The following is a 13,518-nucleotide window of genomic DNA, read 5'->3' as shown; positions in this document are numbered from 1 at the left end:
TCGGGGGAGCGCAGGTGGAGACAGCAACTTTCAGCGAGGAAATTTCCAAAGGAAACCGCATCCGTATCCAGAGGTGCCCAGTGATCTCTAGCGAGACTTTGCTGGGGGCTCTCCTTGTTTTTGGCTGCACGTGTCCCAGATGGCTCCTTCTCCCGGCGTGGAGCTGCCTCGTTGGGGCTTGCCCCGGCAGGATGAGTCCCTGTCCCCACAGATACACAGCTTGGGTGGAGAGGGAGCAGTGGTGTCCCAGCAGCCACTTCCAAGGGGAGCTTTTCTACTGTATTCCTAGGGTGAGCTTTCTCTCTGATTCAGCTCTCATCTGCACCTGGGGGTCACAGAGATACCTGCAGAAACTCCAGGTTCCCTCAAGAGAGAGGGAGGATACCAAGGGGCTGGGCAGGTGGTCCCCATGCTCCCACAGCTCCTATTTCCCCCTTCCCACTGGGAGGAATGCTGCTTCATCCCATTGCCACAAGGTTGGTGTTAGAGAGGGTATGAGAAAAGGGCAGACTGTGACTTCCCTCTCACTCCCATAGGCTTTCATGTCCACCTAGAGCCAGGGCTGTTTCCTGCTTGTCGAATTTCCTAGGAGGAGGGAAACAGGGAGGTGCACACTTAGATGTGCCAATGCCCAGTGGATGGGGATCTGATTGTTCAGCTCCCTCCCAATATGTTCTCCACGGCTTAGGTGACTATTTCCCAGCCAGCACACGGCTTTCTTGGGGGACTGAGAGAGCAAGGCCAGGGAACAGCCAAAATGCTTGATTTGCCTTAGGAGGTGTGGTCCTCTCCCTGGTGTCTGCTGGAGGTGGACATGTCACCTCCGGGGGAAAGAAGTGGCTCTGAGAGCCATGTGTATTGAGAGAACCTCTTTCCTGTGAGGTTTTACCAGGAGTTTTACCGGGAAGAGCAGGATGAAGCCCTAATTTCTCTGGTGCAAGAAAACACCAGGCAAACAGATTATTGTGCAAATAGTGAAAGGCCCTTGGACTTCTACATTTATTTACTCCCAGCCTTGCAGTGGATATCTGGGTGTAATGCAAGGGGGAGGCATGTGCCTGAAAGATGATGGGAAAATGCTGGTGAGAGTGGGACAATGGAACTGCAAATCATCCTGACAGCGTGGAACACAGAGAGAAAGAGGAAAGAAAGGAACAAATCCAAACTGAGACAAAGGCAAGCCAGACTATGTGAAAATAAATTCCTAATAAACACAAATATGAGGAAATTAAATGAGTTAAATAAACTGATGGCCAAACCTTTAACAGAAAATGATGTGTAATCCCTCAGCTATGTTCAGGGCAGTGCATTTCTAGGAGTGTTGTAAAGCACAGTTAGATCTGCCAGGGTAGGCAGTGAAGCATTGACACGTGGTAGCTTGAATCTCACTAGTGCTAGGGAATTAAGAACATCTTGGTTCTTCTCAGTTCAAACTTTAAAGTCCTCCAGAACAGCTGGCAAGGAGGGGTGTTGCTTTCACCTACCAGCAACATTAAACTGCCTTGTTAATACAAAATCATCAAGCTTTTCTTTTCCATTTCCCCTGCACGATGATAATATTTTTTTGTGGGTGTCCCCTTTGAGTCTCAAAGCCCAACATACTGGGAATTATTCAAATCAGATGAAAATGGATGCAGTGGAAATTCCCAACAGGCTTAGATGGGGCTCAGGGTCTAATTCTAAGAGCCAAACTGATCCTCTCTCTTGTGGAGCAGCTAGGTGGCGAACTGGAAAATCAAATCTACTCTTTTATTAAGGATAAGCAGAGTATCTGGAGAGCATTCTGCCAGGCATAGCAAAACTGATGGAGCACTTTTTAATATAAGCATGCACATAGTTATCATCCTAGGAATAAACCCCTATCAACTGCAGATCTTCACTGCAGTTTTTGTTGGTTAGGTTTTTTGTTTTGTTTTGTTTTTTGTTTGCTTGTTTGTTTTGTGTAGGAATATTTATTCCTTGCAAATGCTGCAGCGAGCCAGGTGGGCAAATCTGAAACGAGTTGGAGAACAAGCTGCAAAATATATCTGAGAATCAGTGTCAACTTTGTCCAGATTTGGGAAGACAGTGGCTGATAATCACGATATAGCATACGTTCAAGGTTGTCAGACATACTTCAGATTACAGACAGAAATGCCTGTTTCAGGAAAAAGAAAACAAGAAAGAAGTATTTTGCCTAAATTTATGTGATATAGGATTTAAAAAACATTAACAAGGGGACAAGCACAGATATGATTTTTTTTAACATGGTAAGTTTTAGAGCTGTGACACAAATCTCTTTAAAAGGCAAGGAGTTACATAAAATTCTCTCTAAATTGTGTACATGTGTGTGGAGTGGGTTCTCTGCCTCATAAAAGCTTTACTTGATGTTGAACATAGAAAACCAGACCCTCCTTGACCTGGACCTCAGGGGCTCATATCCTGCAGAGTCTCTAATGGGGAGAAAATGGGAAAACTCTGAAAAGGACGGAGGAGTTGGGAGCCTCCGCCTGCAGCACCTTGGAGAGCGGCACCAGCGTGCCCCTGATTGTGGCGTCCGTATGTCCCTGTGCCCGTGAGTCTGTGCCCACACACACAGACAGACACACAATTAAGTCCATACTTAGGAACTTTCCCTCCCCACATCCCCCTTTGCACAAACGCCACTTGCTCCTATTTGTCCCTGCTGCTGTTCAGACAAACACAAGCCAATGATCAGCTGCACGTCCCTTGAGGTCACATCTCCAGCTATGAACCCCACCTTACCTGGAGCATGACTCCCTGCAAGAAGCTGGAGAAAGGTGTTTCTGTGCCTTTAACATACCCATGAGCTGGAGCCAATGGCTGGAAATAAGGAAGAGTTCATCGTGCCTTTGACAGTGTCCAAGAATCTCAGAATGGGGAGGGCTGGAAGGAAGCACCAGAGGACACCTAGTCCAACCTCCCAGTGTCCCCTCGAGCACATTAGTCAGGATCGCATTCAGATGGTTCCTGAATATTTCAGGAGAAGTTCAAACACACAGAAGAACACAGTAACCTGAAGTTCAGCACTAGAAAAACTCCTTTTCTAGTATGTTCCTAGTTCCTAAATGTAGACTTAAGTAAATAGTTGTGTTACTGCAAAAGAGGAATTTTTCTGCAGAGAGCCTCAGTTACTGGAAACCTGCCCACTTCACTCATGTTGTACACAAGGATGATGTGTGGACACAGGAAAGCAGGTGTCAGGCTGGCCATGCACTTCTTTTAATTTTAATTAGCTGGGAAAAATACCAAGAAGTATTTCAAACACAATTTTTTCTCAGAGCAGCCAGACTGTTGGCAGCTTTATGTGCACTCCAGTGACTCCAAAAAGGCACAAAGGACTGTTTGTTTGATGAAGAGGTTTAAAGAGGGTCACAGTTCAGGGGGAAATTTTTTTCCCCAACATTACTTTACAAACAGACCCAACGGCTCATCTTCCCTGGGCACGAAGTCAAGGGTTCTGTCTGCTTTTTAAACACTCAATCCCACATAGGAAGCTCTCCTGCAGTGTAACACTGTAGCTATCTCCCTTTTGAACTTTTGATTCTGCCACAGATCTGAAACTGATAACTGCTCACCCAAGCACACACAAGGAATGAAATTATCTGAAGCTTATGTGAAGCACATAAATCCAGAAACAGGATTCTTAAAATAGGAGATCCTGAAAAGGTTTTTAGTAAGCTGAAGCTTACTCCAGCAAACAGCTTAAATCCACCCACCCTAAAAAAACAAAACAAAACAAAAAACAAAGCAAACAAAACAAAGCCAAAAAACAAACAAACAAACAAACAAAAACCCAACCAACCAACCAACCAAAAAACCCCCTGAAAAAACCAAAACAAAGAGGGAAATTAATTCAGTTTCTTTTGGGGAGAGGGTAGGGGAAACCTTACCTTCTAGGTTCCTTTTGAGCATTTTTCTATGACATTCTTAATATCTCCTCCTGAAAATGTTGTGTTTTGTACCTTTTGTCACTTATTGGGGCACTGATGCTTGCAGAAGAAAGACATTGCCTGATTAAATGGCTTAACTTCATGTTGGTCACACTCAGCTGGGATGAGAATTCAAGCAATAATAGCAAAACCTTTTCAGCCATTTCATTTAAAACCAAGCATTAACAGTGCTGGATAGCACCTTCTCCTCAGTCTCCAGTGAGTTGCTGATTTGAATCAGAGTGAAAGTAGCTTTATTTGTTCTGTGTTGTGGGCCAGAGATCACTCCTTATGCTCAGGCATAACATGACATTATTTTAGCCTTTTCCCTTCTCCCACTGGTGGTGATGGGAGTGACATCCTCACCAAAGGGTTGGCACCACACAGTGCCAGGAGTCCTGAGGTGTCAGAGGTGTTTCTGCAATGAGGCACAATATTTTATAAGTATCTGTTCTATGGGTCAGATGAAGCTCCATGTTGTTGTGCCTGCTCTGTTTCCAACCCCTGAACCATTGCACTCCAGTGTCCTCTGCAGATATGGCCTTAAAAACACATCTTCAATTTGTTTACCTTACTCTTTAACCCGAGTTTCAAGTTCTTTTTTTTTTTACATTCTTCACTTCTTCTCCTTCACAGCTTGAATTTCTCTTGAAGTTTTTTACCTTTGTCTCAGGCTCACAGCATGAGTAAAGGAAAGAATTTCCAATCTGTAGGCTGGCAAATTTAGCCAAACTTTCTCCAGTGATGGCCAGACTCAGGTATTTCTGTAGAAAGAGCCAAGCAGTTTAACACTTAGACATGACAAAATCTGCCTCCTCCTAGAAGGCTCCTCCAAATCACAGAGAATTATGGTTGCATAAATTCTCCTGCATGTTTTTTGTTGTCTCTTCTCCTGTTTATCTTAGCATTAAAATCTGTAACTTAGGATATTGCTAATACATCTAGAAACACCCTGTTCTTTGAACCTTGGGAAGTTTTCAGACACAAGGTCATCCTTGGCTTTGAGAACAACACTATAAGTACATGTTCTACATTTCAAAGGTCTGTGAAAAAAACGTATTTTCTTATATGGGTTTTGAAGATGATACCTAGTACCTCAACTGATGGCCCTACAATGTTTTGCTTTTTTGTCTGAAGTGACATTACATCTTGTAAAAGCAAATTCCCAGATTGGAGTGATTCATTGTATCTTTACTTTTCCTGTATTTTTTCTTATGTCCCTACTCTCTAAGGGTTAGAATTCCAGTCTTTTTCTTCACCCTCTGTTCAGCCAAGTGTCTCTGTTTTTTCTTTCTTCATGGCAATTATTTTTCCCCCTTTCTGTTCCCCTTCTACAGTATCTTTCTTGAGACAAGTTCATTTTATTGAAGATATTATTCTGGATGAAACCACATCACTTAGATAGATGGTCTGTATAATATCTGTATAATGTTCTAATACGATTGCCCAATATTATTTCATAAATCAGCATAAACCTTGTTGCTTAACATCCTTCTGCCTTATTTACTTAGCTAAGCTCTGAACACACCTTTGCTTAATCTGTTTTGTTTTATACTTGTGTCACTGATACGTTTAACTGAAAAATTTAAAAAAAATACAACAGCATATATTTTTTCTTCTTCAGCATCTACTGCTTTTTATTTTTCAACACTGAGCTTTGTTAGCTGTGTTGTTGTTCAACCACCAAATTTTTTAATGCATTCAATTTCCTTCACTTTTTTCTGTTGCTTTCAGCCCAACACAAAACCCATTCTCAATTCACTGCATTCTTCTGAACTGCTACTGGAGTCCCTTTGTCAGAACCAGTTTGCAAACTCATTTATTTCTAATGTTTGAGTGCTAAGTTCCCACTCTTACTTCCTTTATTGCATCATTCCTATCTTATCTGCTTATTCTTTGAGAGAGAATAAAACTCCAACCAAATGGAGTTGCTTAGACTTTCCCTCCTTTCGACTTCTAGCAGTTGTACTGACTCACATCACCTGTGTACCACAGCTTCTCAACCTTCAGCTTGTAAATCAAGATAAGCTTAGAGACAGTTACCTTCACATATCCCCTAACTCAATTTTTTATTCTTAAATACTTTTTCTTGTGCAGCTTTGAACTGTAGCCAGTATTGTCATTCCAAAAAAGTTAAAAATCCTGCCATGTTTTTTATCTCCTCACCTCCATTACCAACACAGAATGAACTTCAATATATTCCTAAGCATCCTGGAGAATTTACTTGTGTATTTTGCTGAAAACCACTCCCACCTAGAAATAGTGAAATGTGTCTATGAAACATGGCAATAAGAAGCCATTCTTTGCCTTTTTCTATGGTTTTAGGTTATTTCTTGTCAATAGGATACATTTAATTATGACAACACTAATTAAAAAAAGTAACAAAATTTTCTGATTGAGTTTGACTCAACAAACACAATATTTATAGACCCTCTGTCAGTATTTCTATATTGTACTGCTTACAATTACCTGTTTTCACATTCCTCTGCATTAAGTTTTTGGTTGAATTGATTTGCATTGGAAGGAATAGAGTCTCATGAGGAAAGACATGACAATAGTTTTGTAGCTCAAGCTGGTATTAAATCAGGTATAAGCAGCCTTTCTAATAAGCTTTTAAATTAGAAGGAGAAAGCTCTCAGATGAAGTTCTACACTGCTGCAGTGATTATTAAGAGCAATGAATCATGTGGGGTCAAGCTCAGCCAGCAAACTAAATTAGTTTTGGAGCACTTTTAGAATGTGTCTTGCAGTCACATTTTTAATACTTAATACTGTTTGGTGATCCAGCAAGACTGTAGATCACAGCATGTGGCAATCTTACAGAAGAACAGAGATTTGTATCCATGGCTGTCTGATTCTCTTGTGAATCCTTAGAATGAGAAATAGCTGAAAATCCCCTTCCTTTCATGCATTTTTTTCACATTTCAAGTTATCAGTGTGGACTTCTGCTAGGTCAAACATTATTTAAGCAAACAGTACTTTCATAAACCCATGTTTTGTACCAGAAATACCAAATTATTTCAAATTTTACTCTTCCTCACTGTACCACACATTTCAACAACTGAATAGCATTTATTAAGACAGGTTCCTTCTGCATCACTTGCAGAGACAACAGATGATGCAGTGAAACTCTGTATATGCCTTTTAAGAAGAAGAAAGTATGTGTTTTCTTCCAGAGTGAATAGATAGACCCTTTTTGACATTAATGACAAACATGGTGAGTAAATTTACTTGCATTCAATTATTCCACTTGAAATATTAGCATTTCAATGTTTTTTGGAACCTTTAGAAGTCACTCTCTGGTGCAAACTTAATAAGCTGCTGAGACTGTTAATATTCTGTTCCTGATTTGTCTCCTCAAGAAAAGATATTCCTGAGTACCTGAACTGTCAAACCCAGTATAGTGTATTTCTAAAGGTTGTACTTAACATGGCAGCTGAATTTGTGCACAGAAATTGGCCCAAGTAAAAAGGCTACCTCTGTAAACCATTACAGAAAACCTTTTCATGCCTATTTCCATATGCAAGATAAACCTAGATATTGATATCTTTTGTAAAATGGTGTCATCAGAATTATTATTCTGATAGTTCATTAAAATAGTTCATGAGAATGCCTAAGTGAGTGCTCAGTGTTCTGCACAAAAGTGTTGGTTTAAAGAACTTGAATATGATGTTGTGTTCTCAACTGGACCTCATAGAGTAAAGAATAAGCTCAGGAGTCAGAGTTACTACTTTGTTACTCACTTGATGCCAGATTTCAGAACAGTTCCTTCAAGTGCAGGTCATACAGCTCTTGTGCTCCAAACAGAATTGCTGAATATCTACTCTGTGTGTGGCTGTTGAGCAGAGCAGCTGCTAATGAGAATCTGGGCTTTACTTCGTCAAGCTAGTTGTTTTAAAACCTGAAGAATTTAGGAAAAATATAGGCTACAATCTCTCTTGGCTTCCTTTTCTCATTTGAGAATTCACTCCAGTGATTATCCCCCTGAAAGGAGTGGTGTGAGGCATTACTAGCTGAAGTTTTAATGTGGAAAAGATGCCACAGCACAAATTATTAAGAGAGGAGCAAAGAGGCACATTTTGATTTCATGTAATGGGTGGGCTATTTGTTCCTCCTACTCATGTCTCTGGTTCAACAAAGTTAAAATTTACGTGGCCAAATATTCATAAAATAACATTAGATTCATATTCACAATTAATATTACGTTTCTGTACAGCTGTTTCATTGATTTAGGATCCTTTCACTGTACCAGTAAGCAGAAAGAGATCATGTTGTTTATACAGTTCTTTAAAATTAAAGAAAAATGCATCAGAAAATGTCTTTTTTTTTAATCTGTTAGCTATTGTAGTGTGAGATTTTGTTTATTCCTCTTTTTCAAAGCAAATTTTACAAAATTCCTGTTGTTATCTAATGCTCCTTTCTGTCAGAGATTTCCACCTCTGATCTACACTGAGCTCGATTTTATAGTAAGAAAATGGCAATACCAGAAAAAACTTCCTTATATCAATCCCAGGATTTTTGTACAAGCTGCTACCTGAGCTGAGCCCAAACAAAACATGCTGGAGAACAAGGACCAAAATCTTTTCAATTCCAGGCAATAATATTATACAGGGAAACAGTAACAGAACAAAAACTCTCTTTCATCATCCCAAGCCATCCTCTGGGTCTCTGAAGGATAAGCAACCAGACCTAGCCCTGCAAAATGAACTAGTTTGTACAGCCTTAACTTGCTGACTCCAGAGCTTGGACCTAAGCCCTTGAGTCTTCTTGTAGAAGTTTAAGACTTTGGATGCATAAAAGATAGTTTAGTCAGCAGGCAAGGGCAGCATCTGACTTACAAGAGTCCAGGCAAAGAATGACCCTTGGTGCTCAATCTTTCTGGACCTTTATATACCACTAGATTAAGTTTTATCCTCTGTGTGTGTCTGTGAGCAAAAAGATTTGGGACTTCTTGCTGACTCGTTTCTGCCCACATAACAACAACAACAACAACAATAATAATAGTAGTTGGTTTTTCTTATAGCAGCTTGCATAGTGTTGTGTTCTGGATGGGTGATGGCAGCAGTGTTGGTAGCACATGGATGTTTTAGTTATTGCTGAGCAGTGCTGACACAGCATCCAGGCCTTTTCTACTCTTTATTCTGGGCAACAATTTGGGAGAGAACATGGCCTGGACCATTGACCCCAACTAATCAAAGGAATATTCCAATATTCCATATGATGCTCTGTTGTGCTCAGTAATAAATACAGCGGCAGAGGAAGTTTGCCAAGATTTACACTGCTTGGGGACAGAATGAGAATCTGTTGGATGGTTGTGAGTTATTGGATTTTTTTTGCACCATTTGCTTATATTGTTAGGTTTTGGCTTTTTGGGCAGTTGGTTTCCTTTTTTTTTTTTTTTTTTTTTTTTGTTTTGTTTTGTTTTGTTTTGTTTTGATTGGTGGGAAGAGTGAGATAGTAGCTCTGTGGTGCTAAACTAACTGCCAGGGTGAAAACCACAACACTGACCGGCCATAGTTTTTTGGCCAGCCAGTGTGATGCAGAAATCCCAAGCTCTAGATGTCTGATAATGCATTTTAGACCATTGGGCTCAGGTTGTCCAGACTTTGGGTAGAACATCTGAATTGTTTTTTTTTCCTTTTTCAGTAGAAGGGATAATCAAGAGGAAATTTGCTGCATGCACAAATTCCCATTTGTTTACTTCCTTTTCGTTTTTTTTTTTTAAACAAAGGAGCTTCTTACATTTAAAATCTGGCAAAGCTAAATTTATTATAAAAAAAAAGGTGCTTGTCCAGGATTTCTGATTAAAAAACTAACATGAACTACAGGTTATCATTTCCTTGGAGAAAATATTTGAACGCAAATACAACAGATGCCACTTGAGGTTGCCCTGTGTATGGCAGCTCATGGAATAATGGCTACATAGGGAGTGTCAAGTAGATTAATTCACAAAGGACTAAGGAGGTTGTGTGTGCCCTTACTGAGGAAATTATAACCAGCTGGAGAAGGCCAATTTCATTTTGTGGCACCCATCAATGTTTCACAAGTCGTTGTTGTTGTTCCCTGTGAAGAGGAGAACTCTGAAAAAAGTCTTTTATTTCTCAGAGAAGTGTCAGAACATCAACTTGTGATTCTATGAAATCAGCCTTAGAGGAGGGGGGCAGGGGAAAGGTTTTTTCTCCATAACCAGTAGACCCCAGGGAGATTTCTGTGGCCAAAACAGTCTGCCTTAAAAACACCAAATAAAATTCAATAAAATGCTTCAATAAAATAGAAAAAATATTCTTCCTACAACATTTCCATTAGATCTAAATGGTAGACTCTGTCAATTAAGAAGATTGAAAATAAGGGTTGAAGAACTGAAGAGCTTTAATAATTCTTATCATTTACTACCCTCAGACATATATATATAAAAGAATTAGATGTATTAGTACTTCAGAATTTGACATGTAAGAAAGTATAGCTCAGAGCTGGCAGTCCAATTCTGCCACAGACAATAAATCAAGAGGGTGTTCTCAGATGTGACTTATGTAATGAAGTATGAATTGCTTAGCCGCAACACCCCTGTGAAAGAGAAATATTTGTCTTCACAAAATCATACAAATACTGCCCATTGCATGTTCCCTTGAATGGTGTAATCAGACTCACTACCACAAAATGAAAATATATACCTTTGTTAATGCCTCCTAGGGTATAGGAAATGAGTGCCCAAAACCCAAACACACACACGAAGGAGAAGGAAAAATACAAACAAAAGCCGAAGAACAGTTTATATTTTTATGTAATTTGTTTTTTAAAGAAAAAACCCATTACCCAAACTAAATGTGAAGTACAGCTGCCTTCTTTATTTTACAGTGATCAGCTAATTAGCATCTTTTGAGTTACTTTGGTTCAGACACCACAGAGCAGGTTCAGCTCCTCTTATCATGTGTGGTGAGCAAGGAGGTGGGATGCCCCCAACATCAGAAGGATGTGGACCTGTTGGAGTCTAGACAAGAGCCATGAGGATGGTCAGAAAGCTGGGGCCCCTCTCCTATGCTGACAGGCTGAGAGAATTGGGATTGTTCAACCTGGACAAGGGAGGGCTCCAGGGTGACCTTAGGGCACCTTACAGCACCCAAAGGGGCCCTACAGGAAAGCTGGAGAGGGACATGTCACAAGGTCACCTAGTGATAGGACAGGGAGTGATGGCTTCAACCCAACAGAGGTAGGTTTAGATTAGATATCAGAAAGAAATTCTCCACTGTGAGCATTGTGAGACTCTGGTACAGGTTTCCCAGAGAAGCTGCAGAAATTCTCCACTGTGAGCATTGTGAGACTCTGGTACAGGTTTCCCAGAGAAGCTGCAGAAATTCTCCACTGTGAGCATTGTGAGACTCTGGTACAGGTTTTCGCAGAGAAGCTGCAGAAATTCTCCACTGTGAGCATTGTGAGACTCTGGTACATGTTTCGCAGAGAAGCTGCAGATGTTTCATCTCTGTAACCTGGGCCAGGTTGGATGGGGCTTTGAGCAACTTGGCCTAGTGGAAGGTATCCCTGCCAATGACAGGGGAATTTGATTTAGATGACCTTTCAGATCCCTTCCAGCACAGAATTTCTGTGATTCTGTGGTTCTGTACGATTCCTACAGACATGATTCACAGAAACTGATTATTCTGGGATTAACCCACAGTACAGGACAACGGGCACTCGCAGTGATTAAGCAGTCTGTTCTTTCCTTTAAGTATTTAGGGGGCAGAGGCAGAGCTTGCCGCTGCTTTCCAACAGAGACAACCAATTTGAGGACATGTCAAACCTGCCCAGTCTGCTCTTCCTGTTGTACAATTACTGTTTGCCTCACTGAGTTACATCCTTGTTAATAGGCAGTCCCATTACAATGGCTCCCTCACATCCTCAGTGAAAGCAGCAAGAAACAATCATCCCTTGTTTTTATCAGGTTGAGCCCAGCTCTGAGAGAGCAGCAGCAGAGCTATTGTTATGTTCTCTACCAGATCTATTTATACACAGGCATATGGAACAATTTCCCTGCACTGATACTTTTCTGCTCAAGGGTTATGGTTTGCTTCTCAGTTATTAATAACAACAACAAGAGAAATAATAACAAGAAAACAACAACAACAACAACAACAATAATAATAATAATTCTACCCATCAGCATCTGCACTTTCAGTAAATTTCTGCCGCATCCTTTTTTCCCTAGTTTCCTTGTTACTTGTTTTTCTTCCATATACTGCCAGTTGCCCAATGTCTAGACTGTAAGATCCTAGAGCAAAAGTTTTCAAAATTCTGTGTTTGATATACTCTGAAAAAAAAATCCTAATAGAGCTGCAAATATAAGACTAGTGAGAACAGATTTATTTTTGTTAGCTGTATTTCCTGCCTTCCCTAGAAATAGCCTAAGTACCTCCAGGGGGTTGTAGACAAACCACTGGAAAACAGAGATATAAAAGGTGAGTTTTCTGTACCTTGAGGTTAGTGTCAAGCAAAATTTCAGGTGTTCTCTGCAGAGTTTTAGGGTTTGAGAAGGCTCCTCTGCAGCTCTGGATGTAGGGATGTGGTAGCAAGATGTACCTTGTGGGAGACAGTTGATGGAGTCTGACATGCAACAAAAAGAGAGAGAAACAGTATTTTTAGACTAAGGACAATAACAGTTTTTTTTTAATCTGACAGGAGTAGATCTCAAGGTAGACAATACATAATAACAATATACAGAATTATTCTTTATTTGAAGAACACAGGGTACCTTTGGGACTCAGCTCTTTTAGCAAAACTATCTTTTCCTTTATTATTATTTGTTCAGAAAATGCAGTGGAAGTTGCTCAAATAAGTGTACAGAGTTTTAAATGGTTTTAAGATCAGCAGTGGTTGATCGATATAGCATATAATAATTTTTTCATTTATATATTTCAAATTTACATTACTCAATAGAGTATCAGTGACAATAGTAGCTGAGAAATAATTCAATGATTATGTCACTCTCAGAAAATGGCTCTTTGACATGGTGGAATAGATTTATGGAAAAGACAGTGCTTATTGTTCCTATTTCAGCGTATATCTGAATATAAAAAAAATATTTTTTTTTCAGAGAGAGTTCAGACCTTAAGATTTAGTATGTCTACAACTCAGTAGAAATTAAAAATTAGATTTTTAGACAGACTCAATTTTTGTTTATACCTGTAATAAAATTTAGATAAAGAATTTCAGGCATTTTTAATAATGTCTTTAGAGTGGAAAATGTATGCAATAAGGGATCCTTGGATGAAATTCTTGTGGGATCTCTATACATGAATACACATATTTATGTTTAGTTGCCTGTATGAGAAAGGATAGATTGTTTTGAGTTTTGTAACAAAAAATTAATTTTATGGCCTAAAGTTTTCTATAGTTTCTTTCTGACTCATAAACCAGTTGCTCTCCCTGTCTGTAACGGCCACTCCAGGTGTGCTAGATACCTCCTGATTTATTTTCTTTGTGGTAAAATAAATTATGCTAAAAACTACTGCTTTACATTTCAGTTACTTCAGTAACACCTTGGGTGAATGAAGGAGATAGATTAAAAAAAATTCCTAACAACATTGTTCCTTCAT

This window comes from Camarhynchus parvulus, chromosome 1A, assembly GCF_901933205.1.
Source record: "Camarhynchus parvulus chromosome 1A, STF_HiC, whole genome shotgun sequence".
In the NCBI taxonomy this organism is placed as follows: domain Eukaryota; kingdom Metazoa; phylum Chordata; class Aves; order Passeriformes; family Thraupidae; genus Camarhynchus; species Camarhynchus parvulus.
This window is presented reverse-complemented; position numbering follows the sequence as displayed.